Genomic DNA, 19,784 nt, shown 5'->3' on the forward strand with positions numbered 1-19,784 from the left:
AAGACAAAATCGAAATATAAAAAAACCAATCACATTTCAAAAAAGAGACCTAGTGTTAATTCGTTCACTTAGAAAAAGTAATGTTAAAGAAAACCGTTGTAAGAAATTACAACCAATGTTTGAAGGTCCATATACAATTGAAAATCAGAATGGACTAAATAGTTATGTGTTAATAGATGCAGAGAACAGACTAAGAGGCATATTTCATATCAACGACATTTTTCAATATCATGAAGAGACTGAATAATATTTTCTATACCTTTAACACAAATATAATAACACTAATAACTTACTGATATATCCATTTTATTCAATAGACTTGATTTGTTAAATGGTAGATGGTAGATTTCATTATTTTGAATCAATTTGACATCATACTTGTTGAATTTTGTATATATGGAAATTAATTTGTACCCTAAAAATTTGTACCCATAATTTGGGGTTAGACACAAAATTGATACTATAATTGCTATAAAAATGTCTTTCTAATATAATAAAGTGGAAAAACTTACCAATTTATATTGATGAAAGTTATTTTGAATGAAAATACTTCCTAGATTTTGTCTATAAATAAACAGAACACCATATCGATTATATTTTTAATTAAGGTTATATTTTATTCTCTGATATCGCATCCATTGCCCCATTTGACATGACAGTTTGACCATAGAATAGCCGAACTGTGCTCCGTTGTTCTCTACTTTGACATAGACAGCGAACAGGGATGTATTTAACACATTTTAAATAATAATAATAAAAAAAAATTGAATTATTAATTTATTAAATTTAATAAGGTATGAGAAAATTAATATTTAAAAAAATAATAAGTAAATTATTTATTTTAAATATTATTTTGGGGTATTGATACGATTAGGGTTTATAGAAAATAATTTATAAGTTATATACTACATAATATTAGATATTTGGTTGTTTTAAATAAGTTATATACTAGAGAATTTTATAAAAATATATTTATGTGAGGGCATTTTAAGAAATTACCATATAATAATTGTAAAAAGTTGTATTTTAATGTTGTAAATAGATTTAAGTGAGCCATGTGCCTAGGCAACCAACTATACAGTAAGTAATTGACAGATAGAAATTAATCATAATACGAATATAAGTGGGGTTATAATAATATATTGTTTGAATTGTGTATTTTATTAAATTAGAGTGTTAGTTACTAATTTGAATGTTTATTCTGATCTGAAAAGCCTAAATGTCAACAAAATTATCAATGGAACATTAACGAATTCTCCAGAGTGCAGAGTGTGACCATTGTTTACGGTCGAACATTCTGGAATAATGATTATGGCGGTGGATCGAACAGATATTTTTTTCGAGAACATCTATATAGAAGTTAATAGAACGAATGGAACACGATCTCTTACCAGATGGTTCTAGAATATCCAAAAAGATATAAATACCCGTGATTTGGATTCAAGATGGCAGTTTTTAGTCAGAAGTCAGGCCAGTTTATTATGAAAGTTAGTAGAAGATAGACACAATTAATTAGTGAAGTCAATTGTTCACAGTTTTAGTAAGTCAGTCAAGCAGTTTAATAAGAAATATGAAAGTTAGTTGGAGATAGTCCAATTGTTTATTATAGTGAGTTAAATGAAGATTAAAAATTATGCATATATTTAATGCACATTTATAATTATACACAAATAATTATTGAAGATTATAAAAGTATATTAGAAGAATATTGGATGGACATTGGAAGGAATTAAAATTATATTATGATTGGAGATTAGTATAAATCAACTTATAATAATTGGATATTGGTATATTGAAAAGAAGAATAAATATAAATGGTGTTTGCTGGTTTGGTTGGTGGTGTATAAATGCTGGTGAAGAAAACTATATCTTAAATTGGTAGAAGCTGATAATTGGAAAAAGTAATTTCCTGAAGTACGAAGACATTCAGTGGTGATTAGAATCTATATAGTAGAAAACAGTTCATTTAGGCATTCAGTGAAAGAAAGGTACAAAATTTTGTTAATATAATTTAGTTAGTGTCATAACAATTTCAATTTTGAAGATAGTTTTGTTTAAATTTTAGATTGTCTATAGAATTTAATTAGTTTTATAAGAATACCAATTTAAAGATAGTTTATTTTAAATTTACATTGGCTAGATTAGATATATATATGTGTGTTTCATAATAGTTATAATAAAGATAATTTAAAAAAGTACTTACAAGCTAATTCTTTGAGAACCGCGATAAAAACCCTATATATTATATTATTAAAAATACTCATTGCTCATCATTCAAACAAAAAACACATCATAACAATATATATATATATATATATATATATATATATATATATATATATATATATATATATATATATATATATATATATATATAATATAATAACTTTTCCTGAAAACAATTTTGATTGTTGCTGTTCCTTTCCGATAACAAATTGTTGATTCCTAACATTCTGGCTGTCGATGTTAATCGTGTCAAAGTATTTCCAAAAGTATTTGTTATTGTATCTTATCTGTTAGAACGATTAAACCAATAAGTGCTTACTGTTTTATTTTATTACCCATTGTTATACAGAAGACTATTGTCTATACTCTAACAAGAAAGTAAAGAGGGTGATTCACCATTAAGAACCGATGATAGAACTGCCAACAGTTTGAAAACTTCGCAATTTTAGCGGCGTCCTTATTTCATTATTGTTTTAGAATTGAATTGAAATTACTTCCATTGTGATCACTGATCACCTTTGTCATGTTGTGGATTTTTTAATTAAACAAGTTTTGCCTAGCTATTATAAGAGTATAATATACATTACTTCCTACGGTCAAATATTTTATCTGAATTAACTTCTTTAATACACACATACCATTGGAAAATAATATATATATATATATATATATATATATATATATATATATATATATATATATATATATATATATATATATATATATATATATATATATATATATATATATATATATATATATATATATATATATATATGAAATTTAATCTTTGCAGATTAGTTAAATAGTAAACTCTTAAATATTGGGGAAATCTGCAAGAAATACTCTAATGTGTATCAATTGTTTTGCCGAACGTTTTCGCCAAAGAGAATTAATTTGGCTTCTTCAGGGCTGAAAGAGAATAAATTATAATTAGCTACCATATATTATCTATTAAAACATTATTGATCTTACCGTAACTTAGAATTGTAGAGTTAGAATATTAAAAAACTTTGCTAGTAACATAGTGGTGTTTTTTGTTACTATGTGCAAAAAAAGTTTTTATAAGTATTGAAATGTATGGTAGCTTCGAACTTGACACGTAAAGGCTTACCCAAGGTTAATCGAAAAACCCAATGCAACTACATTTAAAAGGAGGTAATTCTTTGAAATGTCGGCAATAACTAAATTTTTGATTTTTAGATAGTTAAAAGTGAGGTTCTGTTTAAGCCAGAACGCAAGCGCTGACAACTTCATTATGAATCTTTATGTCGTTAAGGTTCATTGGTAAAAAACGAATGAATTTAAATCCCAGTAAAGGGAAATATTATTTTGATTTTCTTTATTTAATTATATTATATTGTTCATGTATTATTAAGTCTTATTGAGACGTATCTAAGAAAAGCAAGGATATGTTATATATTTTTTGTTAATGAAAATTAATTATAAAGGTATGTTAGTTGTTAATGGATATATCAGTCAAGTTAGTAATCTGTGATATAGTATTGTTCTTGGTATCTGATTTAAGTAACAGGTGGTATATATCGCTTAGATTCTTGATGTCACTCTTAGCCACTTGTGCATTAGCCAAACATGTCCATTCCACTGGTCATCTCATGGACTATACTAACACCACAATTCTCCACCGTGAGAACAATAAATCTAAAAGAGAGTTCATTGAAATGTCTTATATTTTCCTTAACGATTTCTCCATTAATGTTAAGAGTGACATCAAGAATCTAAGCGATATATACCACCTGTTACTTAAATCAGATACCAAGAACAATACTATATCACAGATTACTAACTTGACTGATATATCCATTAACAACTAACATACCTTTATAATTAATTTTCATTAACAAAAAATATATAACATTCCCTTGCTTTTCTTAGATACGTCTCAATAAGACTTAATAATACATGAACAATATAATATAATTAAATAAAGAAAATCAAAATAATATTTCCCTTTACTGGGATTTAAATTCATTCGTTTTTTACCAATGAACCTTAACGACATAAAGATTCATAATGAAGTTGTCAGCGCTTGCGTTCTGGCTTAAACAGAACCTCATTTTTAACTATCTAAAAATCAAAAATTTAGTTATTGCCGACATTTCAAAGAATTACCTCCTTTTAAATGTAGTTGCATTGGGTTTTTCGATTAACCTTGGGTAAGCCTTTACGTGTCAAGTTCGAAGCTACCATACATTTCAATACTTATAAAAAACTTTTTTTGCACATAGTAACAAAAAACACCACTATGTTACTAGCAAAGTTTTTTAATATTCTAACTCTACAATTCTAAGTTACGGTAAGATCAATAATGTTTTAATAGATAATATATGGTAGCTAATTATAATTTATTCTCTTTCAGCCCTGAAGAAGCCAAATTAATTCTCTTTGGCGAAAACGTTCGGCGAAACAATTGATACACATTAGAGTATTTCTTGCAGATTTCCCCAATATTTAAGAGTTTACTATATATATATATATATATATATATATATATATATATATATATATATATATATATCTACGGCATAAAGTGGACTCCGCCCATGTTAAAATTCAGGTTCAATTGAGCTCCGTGGTCAAGTGGATACCGATATACGGAGCTCACTTGACCATTCCATAATATTGGTTCTGTCGATTCATCAACATGTATAGTTTAATAATTTATAAAAATTTTTTGGAGCCCGTAAATACTCCTGTATCATAAATGTATATCGTTTAGTTCACGTGTATATATTATAGGGGTCGTACAGATCTTCTTCAATGTATATTTGAACCATACGTTTATCGGTTTAAGTAAGCTCTGAGAGTTTGGCAACTGTGTGATTATACCGTATATTTTCAACACATACCCTGAACGGTTCATATGGGCTCCTTATTTTTATCTACTGTTCGTAGACAGTGCAATCTAATACGCATTACACTGAGTAACAGAGAATATCTTTTTACCTGGTATAACTACGTACTAAAAGGTAACTGGTTCTTTAAAAACAGGTACATAGATACAAAAGGATTTGGGCTTTTTATTTAATGGAATATTCGCTTGCATAGGAAATTTTATTTTTCTGCATTTTTAAAAATGTTGTTCTTTTATTTAATATAATTTTATTAGTTCAATGCCGAACTCGATGTTTTTTTTTTAATTACAGAAATTTCCTAATATATTTTGTTTACGTGAGTATGTCTATGTACGTTTTATGTAAGCATCCGATTAATAAAAAGTATTTTATTTTATCCAGTTTTCTGCGATATCTTGTATAAAGCTTTTTTATTACCTATTTTAGTTCTGGTCTTATTTGTGTACTACATATGATATCTCGATAAAAGGTTATCCCAAAATATATATGGTTAAGAGCTACAATAGATATTTTTGTGTTAAAATTGGTAGTAGTGTGCACAAAAAGAAAGAATAGTTAATTTGTCTAAAGTGGTATATTCGGCAGCAGATGCATATAGTGCAAGCGTCTATGTTTTAAGGGCGGAAGGATGTGCACCTCATTTTTAGCTAAGAAGCTTGCGAATAATATTATTTCTGGTCCTCAATTTACCTTTTAGTTTTAAACAATAATCTGTGACTGACCCCGTGCGATAAAAACTATTTTCAAGGAATTTATAGGGAGTCTACGTTCAACAATTTCATGACATTATTGGATGTTCAGTTTTGTGAAAGCGTCTATGTTAGGGAAATTGAAGGAGCACACACGAGCTTTTCAGGGGTTTTGGCTAAAAATTGATTTATAGTTTATTTTAATTGTGCAATAATAGGTGTATCGTCTATATAATAGAAGTCCTAGTATATACCGGTATGGATCGTTCGTTTGTGTAAATGTTATACAGTGTAGGTGTCTTTATGTTACCCCAAGCGAGACCGTTCTTTATCTGCTATTCTTACCATTGAGTGATACAAAAAATATTCTCTTGTGTAGGCATACGCAGACAATATAAGTGAGTTTGTTATCTAAGGGGATACCATATAGTTCTTGAAAAAATATTCTGTAAGTTAAGGCGTCGTAAGCGGCATTTAGATTGAAAAATACCACCACTGATACCCGATATTTTTCGTACCCATCTTTGATTTAGTATTTGTGATGTACATCACTTTGAATAGCTGACAAAATAAAGATATTGGCCGATAGTTTTTGTGGTCGTTGGAGTTTTTGCCAGGTTTAAGCAAGGTAACAACTTTGGCTGGTCTCTAGACTTTGGGTATCTCCTAATTTGAATACAGTTGTTCATCATCTGGATAAGCCATTGTAGTGTTTTTGGTCCAGATTTCGTAATAAGCTTTGTGCTAAGATCCTCAAAGTCGGTATTTGTATTATTTTTCATTAAATATGTAGATGGTAGATCCAAGCTCAAAGCTTTTTCCGATAGAAATAGTATGTCTATATCTATAATGTGGTTTTCAGTGATCAGCTATATACCAAATATCCTAGGTTGGGCCCTATATGTGTTTCCTATACTAGAAATTAGTTAGATTCGTGTTTAGCTCATATATCTGATAAGTTTAAGTAAAGTAAAGTTTCTTGATTTTTAGATATACCCTTAACAGTTATAGACATATGTTATTAGAATAGTTGGTCCTAAAAAGGACCAATTTGACAAAATCATATTAAAGGGGTGACTGAAGAATTAGCCGATTAATTAATTAATCATTACCCGGGGTATGCCCGATTGCGGTGGTCCTTCAATCTAGTAGTAGTACTTCAATCTTCCTAAAGGCTCGTTTTTTAAACCCCATAAGTAATGCGTATTCTTTTACTTTTTATTAAAAATTTAAATTTTACATGCCGTGTATTACTTTTTGAAGATATGTCAAATCAGATTTGTATAGTAATAATTTTAGGTTCTAAAGAGCCTCTTTGTGGAAAATAAATAAGTTTGTGATATCTGTCACAACTCATATATATAGATAATAAAAAAATAAATAGTTAAAATAAGTGTAAACAATCTTAACTACATACATCGTCGCCACTGTTCAGGTGATGGGTTTATCACAGATATCAAAGGTTACATTTTAATTCAGTGTTCTATTTACGTATCTTCAATATTAAAAAAGTAGAAAAATACATGATTATGCTTTTATTTTTTTTAATCTATTCTATTTTCTTTCTAGAGTTCCGTCTTTTTTGAACGACCTGTGTTCTTTTTTCAATTGGGCACTTGTCCAAAGCTATGACAAATACTCCTCTGCTATTTTACATTAATATGACATTCATTATTTTCTCTAAACACTCTGTCCTCTGCTATTCTACATTAATATGACTAATTTATTTTATCTTTCTTGCAACTATTTTAATGTTTATCCTGTGTATCTTCTTCTTCTTCTACTTTTTCTTTTTATATAGACATAACTCTGTCTGTTTTTCAATGTGCCTCCAGTAAGTTGCCTTTCCATCGTTTTCGTGGTCGTCCTACTGATCGTCTTCCTATGGGTTAACCGTCTCTTGCCGTCTTTATTGCTTTATTTGTTGTCATTCGGCATATACGATCGTTTCATTCTACTCTTCTATTTCTTAACCAGTTCTTGATGTTCTTCACCTTGCATCTACGTCGTATATCTGTACTTCTAGCTCTATCCCATAGTGTCTTACCATCAATTTTTCCAAGTGTTTTCATCTCTGCTGTGTCATATCCTTTTTGTCCTCTCTGTGTCAGATCTTGTTTCTGCCGCGTATGTCATTATTCGTCTGATGACTGTTTTGTAAATTCTGCTTTTCGTTTCTTTTCCGATATTTTTAGTTCCTCATAATGTTTCGTTTAGGCAGCCTGTGGCTCTGTTTGCTCTATTCACTGGGTCTTGCACTTTAGTTTCGAGCTTTCCGTAGCTAGATAATGTGATGCCTAGATATTTAAGTCCTAACACTTGTTCTATTATAGTGACCTTCCAGCTTCAATTAACATCTTAGTAAATTTGCTGTTGTAACCATGCATTTTGTCTCTTTTGGGGAAATTAACATGTTAAATTTTCTGGCGGGTATATGAAATTGGTGCAGCATACGTTGTAAATCATTTTCACTTTGAAAGAGTAGTATTGCGTCATCTGTACAGCAGATTATTTTTAGTTCTTATTTTTTATTATTTCATCCATAATCAGGTTGAATAATAGAGGACTCAGGTAATATCCCTGTTTTATTCCATTGTCACCTTCAATAGGGTCGGTTAGTTCTTCTTCTACTTTTACTTTTATTGTGTTGTTTTGGTATATATTTTCGATCGTTTTGATTTTTCCTAGAGGTATCTCTCTTGCTTACAATAAGGGGATAACGTTTTTTTAATTTGTGTATCTTCTGTATATCATTATTTCTTTTGTGTATTAAAAATTAAATTTTGGTTATTATTGCTTAATATTCTCTTAACGTGTTTATTAATTGTCTTGTTATATGTGTATCAAGATATGTGTGTCATAATAGATTGTAATGCATATTTCATTTAATGTAATTAAAGTGCTCTTTGCGTTTGCCAATTACTTTCTCACTTCCTCAGCGATAGGTCTTTTTTCCTCATCAATAACCTTATCCTCGCTCGATACAGCTATTTTAACCCTCTATAGCCCCGTGTGTACTCAAGGCAACAAAAGAGTTTTTGATGCAGAAAACTTTTTTAAAACAATTTCCGACTCTAGTATGCCCTCTGTTAATTTCAGGCAACATTTGGTTATACATTTTAATACACTTTGTGAACCTATGATGAAACCTATAGGGAAATGTTTAACAATTTGTCAAATGAACATGACTGCCTTATTAGTTTGTATTTTCGATCGTGATTTATTGTTATAAATTGTGTACAATTTATATACAAATACATACATATATACTAAACGATTATATCAGCATTTAGATATTGATTACCGTTGACATTTGTTTATTTTATTGTGTTGTTTCAGTACTGTGATAAAAAACAGGTATGTTGCTTTGAATCCACGCTGGACCATATTATTTTAAATTATTTCTTTAAGATGAATACAAAAACGTTCTACGGGAAAAGCAGTAAATATCCGAGGAATATAAAGACTCTGACTTTGATAGTGATAATAAGAAAGTGATAATGAATTTTCCAGGTACTCAGATATCAATCGATCCAGGATCAAATAAAATGGAAAATGAAGACGATTTGTACGAAGCAAATTTAGACCAGGATACCAATTTAAATTTAGACCAAGATGAAGATGAGGGCGACACCGATAAAACAGAAAAACACACTGAACAAAATGTACTCAAAAGGTCAAAAATGATCGTAAAAAACATTCAGTGGAAGAGTGGTTCCCGAACAGTATTTCCAATTCCAGAATGGAAAGGTAGTTTACCAACATGCAAATTATTAGAACCGGAATCCCCTCTACATTATTTTAAAAAGATGATATTATCTACCAATATGCTGGAAAACATAATAGAACAAAGTTATTTGTATGCACTGCAAAAGAATATAAATAAACCATTGAATATGACACTAGCAGAATTAAACCAATTTATTGGATCTGTTCTACTGATGTCAATATATGGCATGCCAAGTCAAGATCATTTTGGCAGAAGGAAACACGTGTTGCTCAAATAGTCGATAGTATATCTAGGAATCGCTGGGAAGAAATAAAAACTGAAATGCATTTCAATAATAACGAAAATATGGTCAACAATAATGATAAGTTATACAAAATTAGACCGTTCAGCAACGGTTTATTTTAAAATTTTCAAAGTATTCCAATTAGTGAAAAATTGTGTATTGATGAACAAATGATACCATTCAAAGAGGCACATTCTTTAAAACAATATATGAAGAACAAACCCAAAAAATGGGGATACAAGGCATTTGTTTTGTGTGATAGCAATGGTATTGTTTATAACTGGGAATTATATATAGGAACTGTTAAACATCCTCTTCATTTACCTAATGTAGACACCAGCGGTAATGTAGTAATAAGAATGTGTGAGATAGTCAAACCAAACAAATACTATAAAGTATATTTTGACAACTGGTTCAATAGCATTCAGTTGCAGATTGAAATGGAAAAACAAACAAACATATTGCCTTATTGCCATTTTTCTGATGACAAGAATATGAAGAAACAGGGCAGAGGTACTGTAGAAGAAAAGCACGCTACAGTAGATGGCATAAGACAAACAGCGTTAAAGTGGTACGATAATAAACCGGTTCATTTGCTTAGTACATTTGTTGGTTCTGAGCCTACTTCGTTAGTCAAGAGGTGGGATAAGAAACAAAAATCAAGAATTATTGTATGCTGTCCAAATTCAGTGCAATTTTATAATACATTTATTGGAGGTGTCGATTTTATGGATTCACTAATTGCTCTTTATCGAACAGACATAAGATCTAAAAAGTGGTATCTAAAAATATTTTTTCACCTTCTGGATTTAGCTGTTATTAACAGCTGGTTGTTGCATCGTCGTGATTGCGATTACTTTGAAATTAAAAAGAAAAACCAGTTGCCTTTGTTACAGTTTAAGTCCCACTTATGTAGCGTACTGTTAGTAAGAACTGACCAGATCAAGAACAAAGGACGTCCCAGGCTCAGTGAAATTGAGAACGAAATTGTAAAAAAAACAGAGGAGAGGATCTACTGCTATTGTACTACCAAAGGAAGTTAGGCTTGACCAAAGGCCAGTAATTTCTGAAAAAAAGGGAAGATGCAAAAAACCAGGATGCTGTAATACTTCTAAAGTAATGTGCGATAAATGTAAAGTTGCTTTATGTTTTACAACTACAAATATTTGTTTTTTTGAATGGCATAATAAATAAGTATATAACTTGTTTCGTTAGTTTTTGCTAAACACTCCCAAAACTCTTCGGCGAAAGAAATGGCGATAAGTACCAGGGTCTCCTTAATTGGGAGAGGACGATAAGACTCCCTCGAGACTCCCGGTCAGCCTATGAATGTCCTTAAAGTAAAAAGGATCGATAAGTGAAACATTCGAAGCATATAGCAAGCAGACAAGATAGTAAATCATTTTCTGCAATGCGTACAAGTTAGATGAGTAGATTCTGGAGTAATAGATATACATGAACCAGAAATAGAAATGGCGCCCTTATAAGACGAGAGATGTGTTATGGAAAATTAATTAAGTCCCTTTTAATATAAACATCATTCAAGTCTACGCACTGATATCCAATCTATTGAAGAAGAAATAGAAACTTTCTATCTGACTCCAGAAGATTACCTAAAACTAAAAAAAAAACTAATCATTATGTTGGGCGTTTTAAACGCCAAAATAGGACAAGGCAGTCAAGAATTTTGTGCAGATATATGATCTTATCACAGGAAACGAAAGATGAGAAAAAATGATCCAATTCTGAAAAGACACGGATATGGTTGTAATGAATCCATTTTTAAAATTACATCCAGGAAGACTTTAACACTAAAAGTACACAGTGATACTCTAGAGCGAAATAATGTTGATTTTATCAACAGAAACAAACGATGTTTTCTCGTCTCATAGTTTATTAGTTGTAAATATCAATATACCATTCAAAATAATTCACAGGAAATAAGGCTCAACATTTACTAAAAAAAAACAACTTCCTGGAAAAACTAAAAACAAAGCTTAATAAGAATTTTGCGAAAATAGTTGAAAACACTAGTAGCAACATAGAATAGTGAAACGAAATGAAGACATCTATTACCATACTTTTACGTGAAAATCTTAAATCAAAAAAAGAAAACAAGCAAGAATGGATGAGGGATATTATATTGCAGAAGCTCTTTTAACGGTCTTGGGAAGATTCTCTGTCTTAGAAAATGGACTGGTCTAACGTCAGCTGATCTATTTCGAGCTGCTATGAATAGTCGACGTCTTCTACTACCAGTAAAAGATATCATCTTAAAGAAGAAACAATTCTGTATATTTTTTTGATTGGAAGCAAGAATATTAAGAAAATAGAAGTTGCAAATAAGGTAAGAATTTTTATTTATTTTCTTGCATAGTATTTTTAATAATTGCTTAGTAGTTTAATTTCTTATCTAATTTTCGTGTTAGTTTATAATTTACCTCTTATATTTTAAAATAAATTATCTTTTAAATATTATGCTTGCATTTAACTTATGTTATTAACTTTTGATAAGTTTATATTCTTTAATTTTATAAATTTTTGCTTAGAACATATTCTTGATTTACATATTGATATCTACTTGGATTTTCATTTATACATAACTATTTAGGATACACTGTATAGTGTGTTTGAAACAGCAAGAGAACGGCTCTTTTGGTGGATGAGCCCCATGTTGTGTCTTATAAGACAACGATTCTAATATCCCTTGTGGTTATTTTGTCTCTTTTATGGCGGGACGTAAGGGTGTCGTCGTACTGTGACGTTAAAAAAACGAATATAGAGGCATATAAAGAAACATTAGATCGTGTTTTTGTTGCTACTATTGAAACTTTGACGTACGAGACGTCAAATGAAAGGGGACTGGAACCCGGGGTAACAGAGAGAAAAACATGACCAAATTGGGCAATTATTCGGTATCTTTATTCTGCTCAGGGTCGTTTTCATCTTTATTTTGCTACATTTTGGCAGTAAAAAAAATATTTTTTCGTATTATTTTAATGTGCACTTGCCTTTTGCATCGATTTTTTTATCTAAAAATGTTAATTTTTCTGCCAATTTCAAATATTTATTTACAGTTAGTAATCATATTAAGTTTACATTTTGCACAATATTTATTTAAATTATATTATCAACTTGTATAGAATCTCCTTTGGCACAGATACATATACAGATTTGTGACACACTATATTGTTTACTAACTGATATAGTTTTATTGTTTTTTTCAAAATCTGTCATTTTCGTCCAAAAGGACTTCCAAGTTACTGCTATTTCAGTGTTCTCAAATATTATGACTTTTATGTTTGTCCTCTGCTAATATTAGATACATTTGTTTTTAGTTTATTTATTTTCGTTTCATACTTAATTCAATATTCTTCGTGTTTTAAGATATTCTATGTATCTCTTTCTTATTGTTAGCTGCCAGCAAGTACTAAATTTAGAAAGTAATACTCGTTGTGGTTTTTAAATCCTCAATGTACTTTCTTTTATTTATTTACGCTGTAACCACAAGGGTTATTAGCGACCTAAAAAATACAATACAGGCAAAGTAAGAAAAAATTACAATAATTGATACAGTCCTGAGCCTTTAAGATAACTTAGTGTGTTTTTAATATTCATGTTTTTTCCTAAGGCTCCCTTTATATTATTTTTAATAGTGTGCTTCTTTATATGTTTTGCACTGAGTTAGTCTATGTTTCACGGAGAGTATTACTTGACAATTTTCACACATTGGCAGCACAGTTCGCGTAAAGGGGTGTTTATGTGTAAAGTTAATGTGTCCTAACGTGTTATTCTCACTTGGTTATGTCTATTCGCTGTAGGTTGGAGCCACGGTTTCACTAATTATTTGATTTCCTTGAGTTTATTTTGTGATACACTTCACTTATTTTGCTACGCACTTAACACTTTATATTTTATTTCTGACCCGAAGTCATCTGAAGAAACCTCATTAATAAGAATGGAGTCCTGGATGAAGGATGCTAAGTGGGCTGGTTCATCTGCTTCTTTATTTCCTTGTATACCTAAATGTGATGGAACAAACATAAACTCAACAGTGATCTTATTATTATTATTTCGAATCTCTGTTTCTGATTGGATATGGAGGCAATTGGAGTATTGGTATATAAACGTTTGATAATGCGAAGTGAGCTTAGCGAATGGGTTATTATGAGAGACGGGGATTGTTTCGACCCTTTTATGTGGATAACTGCTTGTAATACTGCAAACAACTCTGCAGTGTATGATGAAGTAATTGGGATTGAATTTAAATTTTAAGGATGTATTGGTAATGAGGATGGCCGCACCAACACCGTTTGAAGATTTGGATGCATCAGTGTATATCTTATAGTGATTTTCATAAGTAGGGTGTTCTTTATTACTAGCTATTTTAGAAGAATATTAGAGAGGAAGGTATTTGCATCGTAAACTTAGGTGTGGTTCTTCTGTCAAGCATTGTAGACTTTCAACTGGTGTCGTTCGAAACGCACCTGTAGCTATTCGTAGAGCTGTGTTTTGAACAGTTTCTAAGGTTTTTAATACTGATACTTTGCTTGATGAATAAACTATCGCACCATAGTCGAGTTTGAATCTGATTAAAAATTTAAACACATCTAATAGTGTATTTTGATCTACTCCCCAGTTTTTGCTGGAAATAGTTTTCATTAAATTTAATTCTGCTTGGCATGATTTTTTAAGTTCTTCTGTATGTTTTTTCTAGGAGAGCTTTTGGGTAAAACCATACCTAAAAATCTGATACTATTTGTGAAACTGAGAGTTTTTGTAATCCGATAGTCCTAGACCACAATTTTAACTAATTGATTCTTTGTTGTAAATGTTTTTAAATAGATGTAGAGATTTTTCCTTTGGCAAGTAAAACTAAGTCATCAGCGTATAATAATCCTTTAGCAATCGGTGAGCATTGTTGAAGTATGTCGTTTATGGCTATTAGAAAAAGGGTTGAGCTTATAACTGATCCGTGTGGTACTCCGTTCTCTTGAACTTTTTTATTTGATTTAACATGGTCTGATCGAACTAGGAAGTTGCGAGATTAAAGAAAATTTGAAATAAATTTCTCTCGAAATAATTTCTCTCGGGGGAACCTGTAACCCTAGAGAGCGCGTCCCCAGGTGGCGGATAGGGGAATGCCCTCACCGGCCTGTTTGCAGCTAGGCCGGCGGGTAGGTGGGAAATAAAATACCACCCGCGGACCAACAGGTGGGGTAGATAGGACTCCTAAGCCGTAGAGAAGGCAACTTATCTAAGAGAAGGATACTCTGATTTAAAACCCTGGTCCTCCAAGTTGGGGGTTGAGGCATCGGGCCAACTCCTCGATACTCGGAAAAAATGATCAAAGTTAAAAATTTCAGCAAAAAGCCTTGGAATTCGGACGGATTAAACTATAAACGAAATTCGCAAAGAAAATGGATTATGAATTTGGGTGCTTGGAACATACAAGGAATAAGGACAAAACAGGAGGAGGTCTTCCGTGAACTGAGTAAAATGAAACTAGACATCTGTGTATTAACTGAAGTAAAGAAAAAAGGAAGAGGAAATGAAAAGATAAACGAATACCTGCATTTCTATAGTGGCGTAGAAAAGAGCGAACGAGCTAAAAGGGGAGTGTCTATAGCAATACATCAGAAACTGAAAAAATGTATTAAATCATGGCAAGAAATAGATGAAAGAATTATCCTCATGGAAATTAAGAAAAATGGCCATGAAATAGTGGTAATTGGAACATATGCACCGACGGATGACTCAAGGGTTGACAGCAAGGAAGAGTACTTTAACAAGTTAACAACTGTTCTAGCCACAATTAATAAGAAGAAAGAAATTTGGATCTTAGGTGATCTTAATGCAAGAACTGGAAAGAGCTCCAACAGTGAAATAATAGGGAGATATGGAGAAGACATTCTGAACGACAATGGTCAAAGATTAATAGATTTTTGCGAGGCACATTCTTTGAAAATATTAAATGGTTTCTTCCCCCATAAGAATATACATAAATTTACATGGACGCAGCCTACCAGAAATTTAAAATCAATAATTGACTATTTCATTCATCGTAAAGATTCTAAGCTAAAAACGAAGGACGTGAAGGTGTTTAGAGGGCCAGAATGTGGAAGTGACCACCATATGATTATTGCAAAAGTAATGGTGACATTTAAGAGAGAACAATCAAGTCACAAAAATGATGAAGTAACAGACATAGGAACAACCATAGAAAACATAAAATATAACCTGGAAAGCTTTAAACAAGATTCGACAAAGTTCTTATATAAAATTAGAATAGCTCAGAAAATAAAAAATATAGAAACAAAGGACTTAGACCCTGAAAGTCTGTATGAGGTAATTAAAAAATATATTCATGAAGCGGCAAATGAAGCACTGGGAAAAGTTGAAAATCGGAAAAAAGGAAAACCTGAATGGTTGTCAACGGAACTAGAAGAGAAAGTTCTCAAGAAAAAACAAGCATATCACATATGGCTTCAATCCAAAGATCCTCAAGACAGAGAAATATACGCTAAATGGAATAGAGAAGTTAAAAAAGACGTAGATAAGGCGAAAAATATAAACTGGGAGGCTAAGTGTGATGAACTGGACAGATTTATGGGTGGAACAAAAGTGGCGCAAGCTTGGAAAACATTAAAGCAGTTTAGGAAAAATGAGAAAAATGAAGACAACATTTCTCTCATAAAGTTAAATGAATGGGAAGAATATTATACGAAACTGCTGAAAGAGGATAGAGTAGAGTACAGATGGGAAAAGATAAGGGAATTAATAGACAACACAGACGAAAGACAGGAAATCCCTATAATAACATTATCTGAATTGACGGAAACCTTAAAAGAGGTTAAAAACGGAAAAGCCGCAGGGCCTGGAGACATTCCCATAGAGCTGGTTAAATATGGGCCGACTGCACTTTTAGAATTAATAGTAGACCTTTTCAATAAATGTATGTGTGGAGACCAGGAAATTCCTAAAGATTGGAATAAATCTTATATAAGCTCCATATATAAGAGAGGGAATAAAAGAGACTGTTCCAATTATAGAGGTATTAGTGTGACGAGCTCTGTGGGCCGGTTGTACGGCAGAATATTAAAGAAGAGGGTTGAAAGACAGATACAAGATATTGAAGAACAAAGCGGCTTTCGTACCGGGAGATCCTGCCTTGATAATATATTTATCCTACGACAAATAATTGAAAAGCGTGTCGAAAGAAGTAGAGAGACCCATTTGGTATTTATAGACCTTGAGAAAGCATATGATAGTGTCCCGTTAAAGAAAATGTTTGAGGTCCTCAAAAGGTCCGGATTAGATTCGACGTATATCCGAGCGATATATAAATTGTACGAAAATGCAGTTAGTTGTGTAAAAATTGGAACCAGAACCTCAAATGAATTTAAAGTCACTAAAGGCCTAAAGCAAGGATGCTGTTTGTCACCGACACTCTTTAAAATATACGTCCAAGAAGCATTGAGGAATTGGAGAAATAAATGTAGATTTATGGGCATCGAAGTGGGACAAGAAACTCTGTATACATTGTTGTTTGCAGATGATCAGGTGGTGGTTGCAACCGATGAGGAAGATATAAACTATATGAATCGAAAATTATTTGAGGAATATGCCAAATGGGGGCTTACTGTAAACATAAGCAAAACAGAATATTTAAAAATTGGAGGAAATACCACAGATCTGAGGCTTGAAAACGCAGTCATAAAAGGCTGCAACCAGTATAAATATCTAGGAAGCATCATATCAGCAGATGGCAGAGTTAAGATAGATATACAAAACCGAATAACCCAAGGGAAAAAATGCATCCGAATACTGAATTCATTACTGTGGTCTAATAAAATAAAGATGCATACCAAACTTCGCGTATACAGAGCAATTGTTGAACCAATTACCACATATGGTGCCGAATGTTGGACGATGACAAAGAATGAACGAGATAAAGTAGACGTTGTGGAAATGGATTATCTTAGAAGGTCATGTCGAGTATCGAGAATGGAAAGAATCAGGAATGAGGAAATACGAAACCGTACGGGAATTAAAGATACTCTTTCAGATAGAATACAAGGAAGGCAATTACAATGGTATGGTCACGTGATGAGAATGGAGGAGGAGCGGTGGCCAAAGAAAGCCTTAATGTATGTTCCGCCAGAAAGAAGGAAAAGGGGAAGACCACCAAATTCCTGGAGAAGAGAAATCACAAAAACAATGCAATCTAGAGGCTTAGAAGAGGGAGATTGGAGAGATAGGAAAAGATGGAGGCTGAAATGCGGGAAGCGGCAATCGCCGTAGGACCCCCGTTATATGATGATGATGATTGAAATAAATTTTAACATATTGCCTTTGATATTTCAATTTTGCAATTTTGATATAATGTTGAATCGCCAGACAGTATCATAAGCTTTATTAATATTAAAAAAGACTGCGATACAATCTTGTTTATTTGCAAATGCTTCATGTATTCCTGACTCTAAGTCTATTAGGTTATCTATAGTGGATCGATTTTGCCTAAATCCGCTTGGTTGTGTAATAAGAAGTTTTTGTTGTTCTAAATAACATCTCAGCCTTTTATTTACCATTTTCTGTAACACTTTACATATAATATTGGTTAAAGATATTGGTAGATATGACTCAGGTGATGTCCCGGATTTCTCAGATTTAAGAAGTTGTAGTATTATTGCTTCGGATCAAGTTCATGGGAAAACCTGGTTACTCCAGATAAAATTATAAAGGTACAGAAAGTTCTATGATGGAAAAAGAGACGTTAAGGTTGTGAATCTCATGTCCATCGAATCACAATATATTTTTTTTTACGTTGTTTTTATATATTTTAAAATTATCAGTGTAATTTTCATCTTCTTCTTCTTCTTCTTCCTTTGCCCTATCCGTTTCGGACGTTGGCTATTAACAAGGCTATTTAGACTTTGTTTACGGCACCTCTGAACAGTTCGGTCGATGTTAGTCCGAACCATTGTCGTCCTACTCCTACTGTCGATTCTTCCTTGGACTATTAACTGTAGCAGTCGGTACTTAGTATGCCTCATAACATGTCCGAAGTACTCAAGCTTCCGTTTCTTTACGGTGAAGATTATTTCTTTGCTTTTGCCTATTCTCTGTATTACTTTCACGTTGGTGATGTGGTCTGTCCAAGATATCCGAAGAATACGGCAATATATCCACAGCTCAAAGGATTCTAGTTTCTTCAGGGTGGCTTCCGTTGTGGTCCATGCCTCTGCTCCATAGAACAAGACCGGGAAGACATAACACTTGACCAGTCTTAATTTTAGTTCCATTGAGATGTTGCTTGTGAACCATTTTTTCATATTGTTGAACGCGTTTCGCGCTTTTTCAATTCGTGATCTTATTTCTATTGACTGGTCCCATTTTGTGTTGACTGTGGTTCCAAGGTATGTGTATGTCTCCACTTGTTCTATTTTTCGGTTGTTTAATGTCAATTGCATCGGAGGTTGTTGTGTTCTGCTAATGAGCATGCATTTAGTTTTGGTTGTATTGAGTTCTAAACCATATTCTTGACTTGCTGTGTGTATGCTTTGCATGAGTCTTTTCATCACTGAAATTTAATTCGAATTGGTCGGCTAATATATCTACGATTTCTTTTCTATAACTAATTATTTTGTTATTTTTTGCTTAAAAAGGAATCTTATATGGTTTGCTGTTGCCAGAGATTTTCCTTAAATTCCTACAAACTGTACTTATGCATGAAGAGTTAAGAGCTAATATGCTATTTAGAGATAAGATGAATTTTTTTCAGAATTCTTTTCTAATCTTTTTTTCTTTTTCTTCCTTTTTTTTGTAGTCCGTTATATTTTTGTCTGTTTTATGATGCTTTATTCTATTGAAATCTTTCTTATACACTTTTGTAGCTTGGCTACATTCAGGTGTCCACCGTGGAAAAGGTTAATGTCTCTTTAAAATTTTTGTTTTTCTTACATACGTCTCTGCAGCTG

This window comes from Diabrotica undecimpunctata, chromosome 11 (genome assembly GCF_040954645.1).
Source record: "Diabrotica undecimpunctata isolate CICGRU chromosome 11, icDiaUnde3, whole genome shotgun sequence".
Taxonomy (NCBI): domain Eukaryota; kingdom Metazoa; phylum Arthropoda; class Insecta; order Coleoptera; family Chrysomelidae; genus Diabrotica; species Diabrotica undecimpunctata.